Here is a 16,808-nt window from a genome sequence, read left to right as displayed (position 1 = left end):
AGAGTTCACATCTCAAAGCAGCATACATTAATTGTTACATAAAGAGTAAGTTAAGACTTGATACATGGTGGGTAAACTAAAAGGCAGTGCCAAAATTCATATTGTTAAAAAGAAACTTGAGGGGAATTCCCTGGCAGTCCAGTGGTTAGGACTCTGTACTTTTGCTGCCAAGGGCCTGGGTTCAATCCCTGGTCTTGGTCTCCTGGTTGGGAACTAAGATCCCACAAGCCACGTGGCACAGCCAAAAAAAAAAAAAAAAAAAAAAGAAAAGAGAAGAAAAGAAACTAACTATGAATAGAAAGATACTTGAGCATAGCTAATTTCCCTAATCTCCCTTAAATATAATTGATATGCCAATACTATTATTAAAGTATTTATGCACATCATAAAATTTGTGTTATCACTAGAAATATGCAAAAGTGGTCTCTCAAAATATGTCAAAATTAACATGTCACTGTGATTGACATAGGTAAGGAGGCCAAGATAATGCTGTGTGTGTGTGTAGTTTAATATAAATTGTTTCATATATTGTTATACAAAAATAAATATGTATTTATTATAAATGCATGTAATGCATGTATTTTGTTTATCAATGATATATGCTTATCTATTAATTTATGTACGAATATACATCATCTAAATAATGTGAAGATGCAACATGATTGATACATGTTATATGAGTGATGCATGAATAACATGCTCAATTGAAAAGTATAAACTACCCATGTATACACAAAGTTGTATAATAAAATAACAAACGGTAAACACTGGAGGTGATTCAAATAGAACTGTCCAATCTAACTTGAAAGACAAACTATATAACAGGGAAATAAACAAATGATAGAGAGAGAGAGAGAGAGAGAGAGAGAGAGAGAGAGAGAGAGAGAGAGAGGAAGAAAGAAAGATAGGTAAAGCTCCTAGAAGGATACCAACCAAACTTGAAGAGAAAGATATTTGGGAAAAACTAAAACAGAATAAGGGCCAGATGTGAATTAAATTACAATAATTACAGAATTTTGCTAAGGAATAGCAAATAACCAAAAAGATACCATATCCTGTAGCTTGAAGGATTAATTCCACTGAACGTGTAAGAAAGAAAATTTAATATAAAACCTTCAAGCTTATAGAGGATAATGTAAAATTTTCCAAAAATGTTTTATGAAGCCAGAATTAACATGACAAACATTTTAGAGTTAAAAAACAAAAGTGACCTTCTAATTTTATTTGTGAATTCATATTTTTTAAAGCCAACATATAATTATTAGCAAAATATGCCTACTACATAGCACTATCTGTATGGCAAACTGTGATTTGAATTATGAAAAAGACAATAGTAGGAAATAGAGGTCACAGAAATGAAAGTAAACAGTCTAAGGAGACATATAATCATCGAAAAATTGACTATGGCAGATCGTTTCTGAAAATAAAGAAAATTCTGATTGTGAATTTGAAATCTTTTAGAGAGTGTTATGCACAACTTTTGTTGGCAATGTTTTGAGTAAATGAAAATAAAATCTGTATTTCTTGCTCGGACTCTCATAGAAGAAGAGAAAAGAGCAGCCACAGAAGTTAAGAATACTGCTTAGGAGCCAGAAAACAATGAAATATACTAGAGTATGGACCACCTTCTGAGTGGAAATAAAACATGGACTTTTTTTACTCAAATACTCATGATAAAGGTGGTAAATCTTGAAAAAGTGAGGGAGGCTATATTGTCTATTATGTGAAGAGGAGCCATATAAAAAAAGATATCAAAGGATGGTTCAGCAATATGAAGAATTCTATTAATGTAACATTCCATGTTAATAAGGTAAATTCAAAAATACATGATCTGAAAAGTCTTAATTTATTTCAGAGTAATTGTTTGAAATCAAAACCTCTCAGTGAAACACAGCATTCCATTTAAATATGTTCACTATCATCACTGCAATTCATAACTATGGATTTTATATACAATATAATAAATCATGAAGAGGAAATAAGACCTATAATTTAAAAAAAGAAATGGCAAAAACATTTATGATTTGAAGATGACATGACTATCTACTTGAAACCTGGGGAGAATCCACTGAAAACAATTATGCTATCTAACATGAAAGTAAAATGGGTAGTTATAAAACAAATATATGAAAAGTATAGTTTCCCTAGATATCTAAATTATCCTGAAAAAAATGCAACAGAAAGCAAGACCTAATTCATAAAAACAATTGTAATGAACAATATCATAAAAACAAACAAGTAGTTAGAATCACCAATATAAAGGAAGCTACACAAATTTTTTTAGAGACACAAAATAGGACCTGACTGACTCCCTAACAGGAAACCCAAAATTAGTAAGATGTTAATTCTATGCAAATTAATATAATATATAAATAAATACAATTCTAATATAAGTACTTATTTAATGAAACTTTAAAATAGTTTTATATTCAGCGGGAAGAATAAAACTTTGAATAGAATAATTTTTTACAAAAAAGTGAAATCAAAAGAAACTTGTTCCCCCACGTACTAAAATATGACAGATATAGTAATTACAATGTTATAGTTCTGGCATAGAGACTAGTAGGGCAAGCAATGGAAAAGAATTGTGAACCAGAAAGTTATAGACATATATATGAAATTTTTCTTGATATTTAGATTTCAAATCAGCAGGGAGAGAAAAGGATTTTTTAGTAAATCATATTGTGATAACATAATCATTTGGGAAAATAAAATGAACAGCACACTTTCTGTTCTAGAATGGCTTCAGACTATGTTCATTTCATTGAAATACCAGCTTTTAACATTTATCATCTAGATTAGGCTGATTAGGATCATATGACCCCTACAGAGGTCAAAATTCTGACAGTTGTCAAATGTGCAATACATTAGTCTCTACTAGGTTACTTATGCTATTTTACAACTGAAAATATTAAGGGGAAGAAATCTGATACTTTCTTTTTTAACTTTTTGAGGAAAAGTGACACTTTCCATTGAATATATCTCATTATCAGTTTACAAAGGGTTTAGTTCCATTCATTCATTTCCTTAATTAAATATTTTGCTGAATGCCTAACATGTATGAGTCACTATTTTCATGTCTATGATTTTATTTTAACTTGTTTTGTTCTCTTGACACATACATTATTACTTGAGAAATTAGAAAATATATCAGCAAACAAGGACCTCTGCTATGTGAAGAAAGTGGTGAACTTCAAGCGAACATGGGCTATCAAACTTCAGAGACCCCTCTGCAATATATCCTCTCATAAACAATATCACAATCAAGACATATTACAGCAGGATCACGCACTGCAAACACTGCAAAATTCTTACTCCTTAAAGAAACAAACATCCATTCTGGATGTTCACAAAGAAATAGAAATGTTTGAGTGCAGTTGAGACACTGGATTTCAGGTACCTATGTCAATGAGAATGCCCAAAGCAGATGACAAATAGTTAATTATAAGAGAATAAGAAGCACAGAAGAGAGAATGGAAAAAAAAAATGGACATTTGGGAGTACTTACTGAGTAGAAGGTAACAGAAACATTAGGAATAGCTACTTCCTTGTTTATTTCAACTTCTGCCACACATTCTTTTAAATCAGTGGGTCAGCACTTTCAAAATTTCTTTTCCTTCTTTATTCAACTTACTGATATCATATTGCAAAAATCTGAAATATCAACGCTAATTCTTAGGAATTCTTTTTCCTTTAATTCATAATACAAGTATTAAATCAAGTATCAATATTTATATTTTTTTTTTCAATATTTGTATTTTTTTAACTTTTTTTTTTAGTGGTTTGAGAGATGGCAATTTTAAAAAAATATTTATTTATTTTTGGCTGCATTGGCTCTTCATTGCTGTATGCAGGCTTTCTCTAGTTGCAGCGAGCAGGCGCTACTCTTTGTTGCAGGGCACAGGCTCCTCATTGCGGTGGTTTATCTTGTTGCGGAGCACGGGCTCTAGGCACGCGGGCTCAGTAGTTGTGGCTCATGGGCTCTAGAGTGCAGGCTCAGTAGTTATGGTGCATGGGCTTAGTTGCCGCACGGCATGTGGGATCTTCCTGGACCAGGGATTGAACCCATGTCCCCTGCATTGGCAGGAAGATTCTTAACCACTGCACCACCAGGGAAGTCCATCGATATTTATATTTTAATCCCAATTTATTTCATTTTTGCCCTAAACATTTCAAAGTAATACAACCACGTATGTTAACCTATTTAATTCTCATTTATAACGAATACATATGTAGTATTAGGAAATGACTTCAAGGAATATTTATATAACTAAAAAAAATTCCAAAAAAGTGTTTGTCTACATATAATGAGACAGCAATTTAAAAACAACGACAATAAAAGAGTATTTTTTATGGCTCCTATTACCTAAAGACCGTATACCTAAGCTGTCTTAATGCTCTTGACAAGGTATCTCTATACCCCCAAAAGCTATGGAAATCTCTCAAGGCCCCAGTCTTTGGTTCTTTATCTTATTATGCTTTCCTATTTCTGTGTTTCCCCTCTTGGTTTGGATACTGCAATAATCTAATCCCATCTTATGAGAATCTATGCTAAAATTTCTATCTAGCTTTTGAGATCAAGAGAAGTAATATCCATTGTAGTCCAGCAACTCTGCGAATAGTTCCACTATACCCTCAAAGCAATCCCTGATCTCTAGGGACCCAGTGTGACCCTATGCTTTTGTTGTATTGCACAATGATATTGCAATACTTCGGCTCCCAGTGCCTGAGCCCTGTTCACTAGCTGTGCCTTATTAGATTACAGGCTGTATAGATGGCAGGATATTCCCAGAAATGCAAACCCCTGGATCCTTCTGCACCACCCTCCAGATTCCTGTTCTCCTGAATTCTTTCTGTTCAACCAGCAGTAAAGATGAATTTAGAGTACTCTTGTATTAAACTTCCAGAAGCCTTTCCAACTTCTGCTTGCCATTTTTTGATGTTTAAATGAAGTATTTAATTGAGAAATTAAAGACACCCTCAGCTGAGAACATACATATTACTCTGCTCAGAACACTCCTTTTCACACAAATATGAGCCCCTCCCCCTACACATACTCACAAGGATTCCTGCACATACTGACTATGCAATAAAATCTAGGAGTTCTTTAAATCTTCCCCTCCCCCTTCAAACAAACAAACAAACAAAAAAAGATCAACAAAATGTAACTAAGCAGGACCCTGTGGGGCCTTTCCTCCCCGCATGTCCTCTGCCTGCCTCTTGTTTGTGGAAACCTGTAGTCTCCCAGGCCTCCTCTGAGTCACACAAGATTGGCTCAAGAATTAAAGATTCTTAGTGACAAAAGTGACAGTCGGCCCAGGAGTGACAAAAGTAGCAGTCGGCCCAGGAGAACTGGCAACAATCTAAACAGTAAATCAGCCATATAGTGGTCACAGAATCTTTAGTTCCTCTCTGCAGTACTTAGATAACAGTACCTGATACACATTTCCTGAGTTGTTTTACAGATGCTAAAACCCCCACCAAATGGAAGAAGTTAACGACTTAATGACCAGGAGCACATAGCCCCCAGGCCTATTGGAGCTTGAGGATTGATAATGTTAACGCTAGCTATGACACTCACCATCAAACAATTAGAGAATTGTGCACCAGCTGATTACATACCCTGCAACTCCCCTCACTCACCTTGCCTTTAAAAATGCTTTCCTGAAAATCATCATCACAACCTGGTGTCAGCAGACTGGCTTTACTGCCAGTGGACAAGCAGACCTAAGTTTGGTTCAGTAACAAAACACTCTATGAAAGAAATTCATGAAATATGCTAGAAATCCCTGTACGCTGGGGGAGTGTTCCTGCCTTATTTGCTTCAACTTTCATAATATTGCCATCTTTATATGAGGTCCAGTAAGATTCATTCCTAGTGAACCCCCCTAGTTAATCAGTACAGAAATATTATATGGAAAAGTGTTGGCCTCAGTGAGAAGATACATTTCTAAAACCCTGTGATTACACAGCATTATCTTAGTGTCTCCTGCCATGTATCCTGGGAAATATATTGCTGTACAATTAACAGGAGCATAGTCTTAGTACGTTGATCAAGCTAGAATTGCTTCTTTAACAGCTCCCTTCCCACACAGAGCTTAATTTAAATTCCCCAATAAAAATTACATATGACTACTCAGTAAAGACTTGGGGAGTTGTTTCAAGCTCTACTATTTTCAAATCCTGAACCCCTTTGCTCTGGTGGTTGCCCTATGTTCAGCTTCTTCCCTAATGCTGTTCCATGTAAATGAAGTCCAAACATTTTGATTTTGTGATTGCCTTTAGCTCTACACTTTGCAATTTGGGAATTATCTGTGTCCTACTTCCTGACTTTAAACCCAGGCCTTTGGAACTTCTTCTAGACTTTCACTTGTCTTTATAAAAACAGATCTCTAACCTGATTTTTACAGCTACATATTGATTTGGAAGTCAACTAGAAGGTAATCTCCATAAGAGCAGGAATATTTATACTAATGTATCCCAACATCTGGAGTAATGCATAAGTGTTTAGTTTATATTTGTTGAATAAATAAATGGATGAGGAATCTGTGTCACAAACAGATAATTTTTTGAAAGTTTCACAGTTAATTACTAATGGAAGAAGAAGCAGCGGAACCCAGGTTGCCACCCAGGCACTTTCTAATAGACTTCATTGCCTATAGTTTTCTTTTTTCTCCTGGTGACAAACCAAATATATTCATTAAATATTTTTAGTAAACAGTAACTAGGAGGGATTTACTGTACTTTGAGTTTGAGTTTAAAGTGTGAAACTGTAGTAACCAGCCTCCAAGATGGCTCCCAATACCAGGTCCTGGTGTGCACGACCTTGACTGTGGGCTGAAATTATTGACTCCCTCTTGAACAAGGTAAAGGCTACCTCCTGAGAGATCCTGAGACAGAATCATCTGACTTTACTCAGTTATACCATATCAGGCTTCTGACCCCTCAGAAACTATGTGGGATAATATATGTTTTTGCTTTTAAGTTCTAAGTTGTGGGGTAATTTGTTAAGCAACAACAAATAACTAATAAAATCATTTTTAAAATAAATGTACCACCATTTACAACCAAAATTATAAAGTAAAAAATATTATATATATACACCACATACACATATCTGTGTGTAATATTTATACATTATATATTTTGTTGAAGCTGTCTCTATATGTATTACATATGTTATATATCTGTGGAGTCCCTTAGGTTAATAAGATCATTCAACACAGAGGGGTATTTCTGAAAATTGCTGAAATAAATTCTGAAGTCATCTAGAATGAGGGCTGCGATCCCCTGTGCTTTGGGGTTTGCCTCACTGTGCTCCTAGATGCCACACGATAGCTGCAGTATTTGCTGGGGTTTTTACAGCAGACATCATACACAGCCCACAGTGACCAGAGTAGTACTGAAACTGAGCAGGACCCTGTGGGGCTCCTGGGCGTGGAAGCCTTTCTGTATTCCGCATTTCTTGGGACTAGGCTTCAGCTTCCAGGACCTTCCCTGAGTTCCAAAGGGTAGGTTCAAACGGTTGCTAATCAGGGAAGGGAGGGGATACAGAGACAAGGGAGGAGCAGTCAAGAAACAATAGCGCAGCCTTGGGGCAGGATCCTGGTTCTGACTCGAGTACACATAAAAATATCTTTGAGCTCTTCTGCAGAACTCAAACTCCCAACAACTGGGAGATGTTACTACTTGATGAAGCATGCTTCATTCCAGAGAGAAGGTCACAGTTTGATAACCTTGAGCACCACAGAAGCTCATCAGGAGACCACCTGTGGCCAGATTAAAGCAATGCAGGCTCTACACATACCCTGATCCTTATCAGCAACCCCGCCCTTGAACCATTGCTATAAACCTCCTCACCAAATCCCCCCTGGTTGGGACACAGTTTCTAGGGCATGAGCCAACTGTGTCCCCCTTTGCCTGGCAAAGCAATAAAACTATTCTATTTCACACAAAAATCTGTCTCTGAGATTCAATTTGGCACTGGTGCACAGAAGCTGAGTTTTCAGCATCAGTACCAAGAAGTATCTGTAGGTCACCAATGCTGTCATATTACACCTTGAACTTGGCCATTTCTGGATGTTTCCATGCAGATCCTGGAAAAGAGCACTCCTATGAAGATCATGGAATATTCAAGGCTGTTAATCAGATATCAGATGGTATATGAGGCCTGCAGCAAAACAACTGACTTCCACTTCTTTGCTGTGAAGCAAACTGCTGATATGCTTCACTACATCTTCAGTCACTAGCTTGGAAGAGAGTTCTCTGACTTCAGCTATGTTGTTCTCCAAGCCTTGAATGAAGAGTGCCAGTCCTCAGTTTTCAATAAATTGCTTGCAGGCAGCTAGAGATTCATCTTCAAGATTCCAAAGTGCTTTCGAAGTAAACAAGAGAGCGACATCATGTGAATTCTCAGTATTCTTTTGTTTTCCTACCGCTAGAAGATCCTTGATTGCCATGAAGAGCTTTCCTTTAGGTTGTGAAGTTTGCTGAGATGAGCGTTGCACGGCTAGAAAAGAGTTGGAAGCTCACTGCCACTATGTGCATGCCTTCAGAGCCATCTCGTAACAAACTTGGCAGCATCATACCAGTCTAATGGAACACTGACATGGATCTTTGTCAAGGCATCACACCAAGGAATTAATTGGTTACTCCCTGAGGGAAACTCCATAGCTTCGAAAGACTTTGTATTCCACCACATCTTTCAGAACACAATCTCTCCAAGGTAACAATCAGATCTTTCAGGCAGACATTAGCCAGAGTAAGGAGAGATGCCTCCTCTTGCACCATGTAGCAGCCCAGGGCATCCTTTTGAAAGTAGAGAGGGACAATGGTATTGTTCCAGAAGCTGTGGTGCAAGAAGTGAACCAGTAAACCATGATGCCCGAGAAGGGAGAAGGTGTCAAGCTGGGCCTGGATTCCTGTGAGATGTAATATGGGCCTACTCTATGAATAGGGCACACTGCACTCCTATTGGGAATGTTTTAATATCTACCAAATTGAAATGATAGGATACAATTTTCTTGATCTAAAGTAAATTTCAAAACTTCCTATGGAAATAATTAATGAATAATTAAAAAAATAAGAAACTACAACAAAGACATATTCCAATGAAATTTTAGATATTAAAGTACATCAGATAAATCCTAAAATTATCACCACTGGGGAAGGGGGCAGGATATTTAAAATATGGTAAGGCAATGGATTAACAACCACAGAGTTTAAAGAGAAGAGATTTTGATCAAATAATTAATGGCTCCAAGGCAATGCTTCAAATCAAGAAAATAATCAAAATAAAAGGAATATCATAAAACAAGTAGAGATGATAAAAAATAATAAAATTTTCTCAATAATAATCCTTAACATGGCTATAAAAGCATTCAGATGTTACTTCAAAAAACTGAAAGAAAACACATTAATATGTAAGAATAATAATTTGGATGAAAAAAATCTCTGATTATATCAGCAAAAATTCTACGTAGTATATTTATGTTCAGAGGGGTAGTATTTTTCTTTTTCACTGGGATGATTTTTATTTTTGGTACAAATTGATGCACAGTATCAAAGACAGTGCATCTGTGTTTTTATATATAGGTAACATGTTACCCCCCAAAAAATTATCCCATTACTTAGTACCTTAAAAAAATTCATTTATTATGTCACACAATTTTTTGAGGGATCAGAATTGAAATGACAATATGTAATTTCAAAATCATTGAAGAAGAATAAAAATGGCAAAAAATACTTTTCAAAAATGCTTACAAAACAAGAACTAGAGAAGGAAATATCAAGGAAGCATATAATACAGAAAGGTATAATAACTTTATTACAGCAAGATGGAGACAATAAGCTTTGATTGGATCCAAAAGCAAAATCTAACATTATGCTGTTATAAAGGAAAATGTGAGAAATAAATGTTATAATTAAGTGGAATTAAGGAATTGTCTGTTCTCATTCTTAGCCCTCAGAGCCACTCTCCAGCAGCAAAAATAGATCACTTAATTGAACTAATTAACTGAAGTCTTTCAGAGTCCCTAAGAAGGCAGATGTTAAAAATTGTTGTAATACTTTCCATTCCACTAAATGAACAGAAGAGAAACTAAATGCCCTAAGGCACAATACGAGGGACCTATTGATTAGAAGTATGGGAGAGGGTTTTTATCTAAAAGGAAGAAAAATATATCACTTTAGAAAATTATATCATTTCATGTAGGATCAATCAAACCAAAAACCATGTACCAGTAAGAATAGTATTTTAAAGACCACAATTGAGATCTTCGGTTATTGCTTTGAATTGGGTTAGAGTATTTCATTCCTCACTTAATTATGCTTACAAGCCTGGGAAATGGCAAACATTGATGATCATCCAGCAGAAACCTAGGGCATTCCTAAAGCTAGTAGACCAACTATTGAGGGCATTTTCTGTTGAAAGGATCAAGGGACCAAGCTCTCTTCTTGTGAGCAGGGACATAGTTTTCTGAGAAGTGAAGGGTATCATTTGGTGTGAAGAGATAGCAGTCATTCAACAATAGTTATTGTTTTACCTTATGTTTCACACAAAGTACTGAGGATAGAGTAGTGAACAAGGACTACAATGTTCCTCTTCTTCATGGTATTAAGTTCTAGTAAGGTAACTTAGAAAGTGAACATAACACAAAAGGAATCAATTAATTGGGGATTATACATTCAGAGAGTGAATGAGAAATTCACCTAAAAAGAGTGGTCAGGGAAGCCCTCTCTGAGGATGGACTGTTTTATCAAACCATAATGAGATACAGCTAGGTACATAAAATTCCGGGGTTGTGTGGGGAAGAATTCCAGACACAGGGAAAAAATGTGTAAAAGCCCAATGGTAGAAATAAGCCATGCTTTGTACAGAACAAAAAGCCAGACAGAGTGGCTGTAGCACAGTATTAAGGAGGACAGTGAAGAGTGAAGTTTTAAGAGATAGATATTAGCTATAGTATATAGACCACAACAACATGTTTGGATATTATTCAAGGAACAATGAAAAGCAACTGGATAAAGTTAAGCATATGGAATGAGGATGGTAACTGGCAGAGGGTGGAAAATGTAGGGCTGCTAATTTTTTTTTTTTAAGGCTACTCTGTTTGCTATGCTGAGAATTAATGGGAGGGGAACCAATTAGAAAGCTACAGTTACAAGCTTAGTGAATATTAGTATAGTTTTAACCAGGGAGGTAACAGGAGATATGGAGAGAAATAGACTCAGTACATATTTATATTTGAGATAGAATGAATAAGACTTCTTAATGAATTAAATAGGGTAATAGTGGAAGAAACAAATGAATAAATTAACTACTAGGTGATTTGGCCTGACAAACTAGGTGAAAAGTCTTAGCATTCATGTATACAAGAAAAATTGGAGAAAGAAGTAGTCTTGAAGAAACGGAGAGTGTGATTTATAATTTTCTTTTGTACACTTGTAAATCTGATAAGTCTATTAGATGCACAAGCGATGATGACCTTTAGATGTACAAATGAAGAAAGTTGACTATAACATGATATATATGTGCATACATATACTTTATGAGCACAAATATATGGATTATATATTAAATTATATATACTAAAATTACCTTAACACAAGATGATTTCTGTTTTGCCAGCTTCATTGAGGCATAACTGACAAATAAAATTTACATACATATATTTTAAATATACAGCTTGATGTTTTGATGCATGTAAATATTGTAAAATAATTACAATTAAGCTAATAAATATATCTATTACCTTGCATAGTTACCACTTTCGTTTCTTTCTTTTTTTGTCATGAGTATGCTTAAGATCTATCATCTTAGCAAATTTTGAATTTCAAGTATACAGTACAGTATTGTTCATTATAGTCACCATACATACTGCATATGTGTATATATATGCATTATGCATATATATTACATTATATTATATACTATATAAATACAATGTACCATATATACTATGTAATATGTATATCATGTACTAGGCATATATATTGATGGGGTTCAGGGCAGGGTGTCTCAGAATGTGTCATTTTGGCATGTGAATTATGGATTATTTCAAATTGAAGACAATCAAGGCCCAACAGACTCAAGAAGAGCTTTTTAGCTACCCCTTAACTGCCTAAAAGAATTTAGATAAGGCACCTGTACCAGAAAGAGAGATATTAGCAAACATAACTTTATTTTTGCATCAGAAGGACTTAGCCACATAGCACAGCAAACAGGCAGACATATGTTTACCAAACATATGCTCTTCCCATCTTCCTGTGAATTGTCTTAATCCCCTTTGAAGTTCCAGACCCCTCCCCACTTCTCCTTGGCTCAGGATGGCATATAAATCTTAACACTCTGACGGTCAGAGAGCTTGGTATCTTTGGGATTCCCATGTGTATGAAATTAAATGCTTTTCTCCTGTTACTCTCTCTTTTGTTACAGGGGTGTCTTAGCCAAGAACCTAGAAGGATAGATGGGAAATTATTTTTCCTCCCCTACAGCATACTACGTTAGATCTCCACCACTTATTCATCTTGTATAACTAAAACTTTGTATCCTTAGACCAACATTCCCCCATTTCCCCATGGCCCTAGCCCTTGGTAACATCCATGCTACTCTCTGTGTCTATGACTTTGACTACTGTAGATCCCACATGTAAAATGTTTTTATATACAATGCATACAGAGTGTAGGTTAAGTTTCAACTTACTGTCTCCACAAGTATTTAAAATTAGGTTAATTATTTTCTGATGAAATTTGTTAAATCTAGAACTTAAGAACAAATGGGATAGACCCCTCCCTGCCCAGATTAAAATTCTAGGAAACTGTGAAACAATCTCAATCATTATCAAGGAAGAAAAGACAGTAAAAGTTGAACTCTCAAGTATTCAGAAATAAATGGCAATGAGAATGCATAATATTAAAACTTACGGAATTCAGGAAATATTTCACCAATGGAAGATATACTTCCTTTAATTTATTACGGGAGTAAATAAAAATAAAGTCCTACTCAAGATGCTTGAAAATAAAACAAATAAACCCACAGGAAATATGAGACTAATTTACAACAAAGTCATTAATGAATTAGAAAACAATGGACTTGCAGAATGGCCATCATTAAAAAGTCTACAAATAACCAATGCTGGAGAGGGTGTGGAGAAAAGGGAACCCTCCTACACTGTTGGTGGGAATAAAATTGGTGCAGCCACTGTGGAAAACAGTATGGAGGGTCCTCAGAAAACTAAAAACAGAATTACCATATGATCCAGCAATCCCACTCTTGGGCATATACCCAGACAAAACTATAATTCAAAAAGATACGTGCACCCCTGTGTTTATGGCAGCACTATTCACAATAGCCAAGACATGGAAATAACCTAAATGTCCATCAACAGATGAATGGATAAAGATGTGGTACATATACACAATGGAATACTACTCAGTCCTAAAAAGGAATGAAATAATGCCATTTGCAGCAACATGGAAGCAAATAGGGATTATCATACTAAGTGAAGTAAGTCAGAAAGAGAAAGTCAAATATCATATGCTATCACTTAAATGTAGAATCTAAAATATGACACAAATGAACCTATCTATGAAATAGAAATAGAATCAGGGACAAAGCAAAGAGACTAGTGGTTGCTAAGAGGGAGGAGTTGGGGGAGGCATGGACTGGGAGTGTGGGATTAGCAGATGCAAATTGGTATATACAGAATGGATAAACAGCAAGGTCCTATTGTATAGCACAGGAAACTATACTCAATATCCTGTGACAAACCATAATGGAAAAGAATGTGAAAAAGAATGTATATATGTGTATAACTGAGTCACTTTGCTGTACAACAGTAATTAACACAACATTGTAATTCAACTATAGTTCAGTAAAGAATAAATTAAAAAAAGAAAACAATGGACTTGGTAAATATACGCAAGCTCATTTCCTTAAAATAGTGAGTACATAAGGTGTAAAACAAAATGTAAACACTTTATGAAGGCTAATTAAGAAACACATAACCTAAATAGACATTTCTCCAAAGAAGATATAGATTGCCAACAAACACATGAAAGAATGCTCAACATCATTAATCATTAGAGAAATGCAAATCAAAACTACAATGAGATATCAGCTCACACCGGTCAGAATGGCCATCATCAAAAAATCTAGAAACAATAAATGCTGGAGAGGGTGTGGAGAAAAGGGAACACTCTTGCACTGCTGGTGGGAATGTGAATTGATACAGCCACTACGGAGAACAGTATGGACCTTCCTTAAAAACCTAAAAATAGAACTACATACGACCCAGCAATTCCACTACTGGGCATATACCCTGAGAAAACCATAATTCAAAGAGTCATGTACCAAAATGTTCATTGCAGCTCTATTTACAATAGCCAGGACATGGAAGCAACCTAAGTGTCCATGAACAGATGAATGGATAAAGAAGATGTGGCACATATATACAATGGAATATTACTCAGCCATAGAAAGAAACGAAATTGAGTTATTTGTAGTGAGGTGGATGGACCTAGAGTCTGTAATACAGAGTGAAGTAAGTCAGAAAGAGAAAAACAAATACTGTATGCTAACACATATATATGGAATCTAAAACAAAATAAGGTTATTAAGAACCTAGGGGCAGGATGGGAATAAAGACACAGATTTACTAGAGAATGGACTTGAGGATATGGGGAGGGGGAAGGGTAAGCTGTGACAAAGTGAGAGAGTGGCATGGACATATATACACTACCAAATGTGAAACAGATAGCTAGTGGGAAGCAGCCCCATAGCACAGGGAGATCAGCTCGGTGCTTTGTGACCACCTAGAGGGGTGGGATAGGGAGGGTGGGAGGAGACGCAAGAGGGAAGAGATATGGGGATATATGTATACGTATAGCTGATTCACTTTGTTATAAAGCAGAAACTAACACACCATTGTAAAGCAATTATACTACAATAAAGGTGTTAAAAAAAAGAAAAAGAAAAAAAAGGAAAAGAAGAAATGTCCTGGGAAACAAAAAATAAGAAGTAAGGATGAGTCCAAATGCTGACAAACTATTGAAAAACATAAAGCCCCTCCCCAAATTAATCCACAATATGACTGGTCTAGCACCGTAAAAGGATAGCATATGGTGAGACAGAAATCTATCTATAAATTATTCTAGAGTTCCTTAGATTACAGATACTATGGTATATAGCCCAGCTGAGGTACATGGAATGGTTCTTTGTTCCTGACCTCAGTAAATAACTAATAACAATAAAAAGAAAATATTTCTGAAGTTACAATGGAGTTATAAGCTTAGGGAAACTGTGAGGCCTCTGTACAGGAATAACTTCTAAGCCATAACAATATGTGTTAAAAAAGGAGACAGCAGGCCCAAAAAGGAGTCACTTGTACTAAACCCCAGGTCAGAAGACCAAGAGTTAATACTTAACCTAATTGCAATTTCAACACCCACCCCCACAAGGAATATGACCTTTAACCATCCAACCTGGAATTTCCTGGTCAGCATGGAGGAAATCCGCTGATAGACCCTTTTCATTCCCCTTGGGAAGGTGACCTTGCCTAAAACAATGCATTCCTTGCTAATAATTTCCTTTTTTTCCTCTCCTTCTCTGCCTTTGAAAACTTTCCTTTTCTGTAGCTTGACAGAGCTGAGTTCCTTTCTATTGTTACATGGGATTTTGCCCAATTCATAAATTGTTTAATAAAGCCAATTTTATCTCTAAAATTTGCTCAGTTGAATTTTTGTTATTTAAATGTATGGCTCTAGTTATGTTAATCAAAGTAAGGAGATTTCTGTGAATTAACACCTCTTGTTACATCTATGCAAATGAAATTGGTCAAATAAAGCATAAAATTAATGATACTGGCTTATAAAATCACAAAACAAACTTATGGAATGGACATGTTTTAGGGATAACCACTTGATAAGTATGAACTATGGGAACAAAACTAACACATATCCCTGCCAACATTAGCCAAGTGTGAATAGCAAGTCCTTTGGTGGGAAGTGAGTGGTGAGCATTTTGTACCCTGAGATAAACCAAAAATAACAGGGTTTTTGCTTTTGTCCCCAGACTAATTCCTTAGATTTTCCTACAAATTATTGATTCTCTAAGGAAAACGATTTTATCATTGACTTTTTCAAAGCTGATACCTTTATAAATATGATAATCATGAGAAAAAAATTTTTTTCAAATCTGAATAGACTAACTGGTAATATTGTGTTTTTCCCTTTAAATGTCTTTTGCATTTTCTATTTAATTATTCAGTCCTTCTAAGTCTGACACCCTTGCATTTCTGGTAAACAGAGTTCTCTTTCCTCAATTCTTTTGTCTCTGAGTCATTCCTTCACACAAAGGTAGTTCAAATCAAAGTTCTTCTCTGGGATATTTTGCTGGAATGATGAGAAGAGAGATTCTGATGGGATTCAGGACAGGCCACACCAAAATGTGCCACTTTGGCATATGGCTTATATGGAACTGACAATCAAGGCCCAACAGACTCAAGAAGAGCTTTTTGCCTCCCCCTCAACTGCCTAAAAGATTTTAGATAGGGAGCCTGTATCAGGAGGAGAGTTATTACAAAAGATGACTTTTTTTTTTTACATCAGAAAGACTTATCTGCAGAGCACGACAAACATTTTCTTTCTTTTTCTTTTAAAAAATAAATTTATTTATTTATTTATTTTGGGGTGTGTTGGGTCTTCGTTTCTGTGCAAGGGCTTTCTCTAGTTGCGGCGAGCGGGGGCTACTCTTCATCGCGGTGCGCGAGCCTCTTACTGTCGCGGCCTCTCTTGTTGCGGAGCACAGG

The 16,808-nt window shown here is 35.7% G+C and overlaps 1 pseudogene; it reads right to left on the bottom strand.

Moving 5' to 3' along the window:
• Window positions 1-5,282: 5,282 nt before the first annotated feature.
• Window positions 5,283-16,808, bottom strand: part of LOC132522606 (protein zyg-11 homolog A-like) — a 49,306-nt pseudogene continuing 37,780 nt past the window's right edge.

This window comes from Lagenorhynchus albirostris, chromosome 7 (genome assembly GCF_949774975.1).
Source record: "Lagenorhynchus albirostris chromosome 7, mLagAlb1.1, whole genome shotgun sequence".
Taxonomy (NCBI): domain Eukaryota; kingdom Metazoa; phylum Chordata; class Mammalia; order Artiodactyla; family Delphinidae; genus Lagenorhynchus; species Lagenorhynchus albirostris.
Note: the sequence above shows the minus strand (reverse complement) of the source record. Positions and strands in the feature narration are given on the sequence as shown.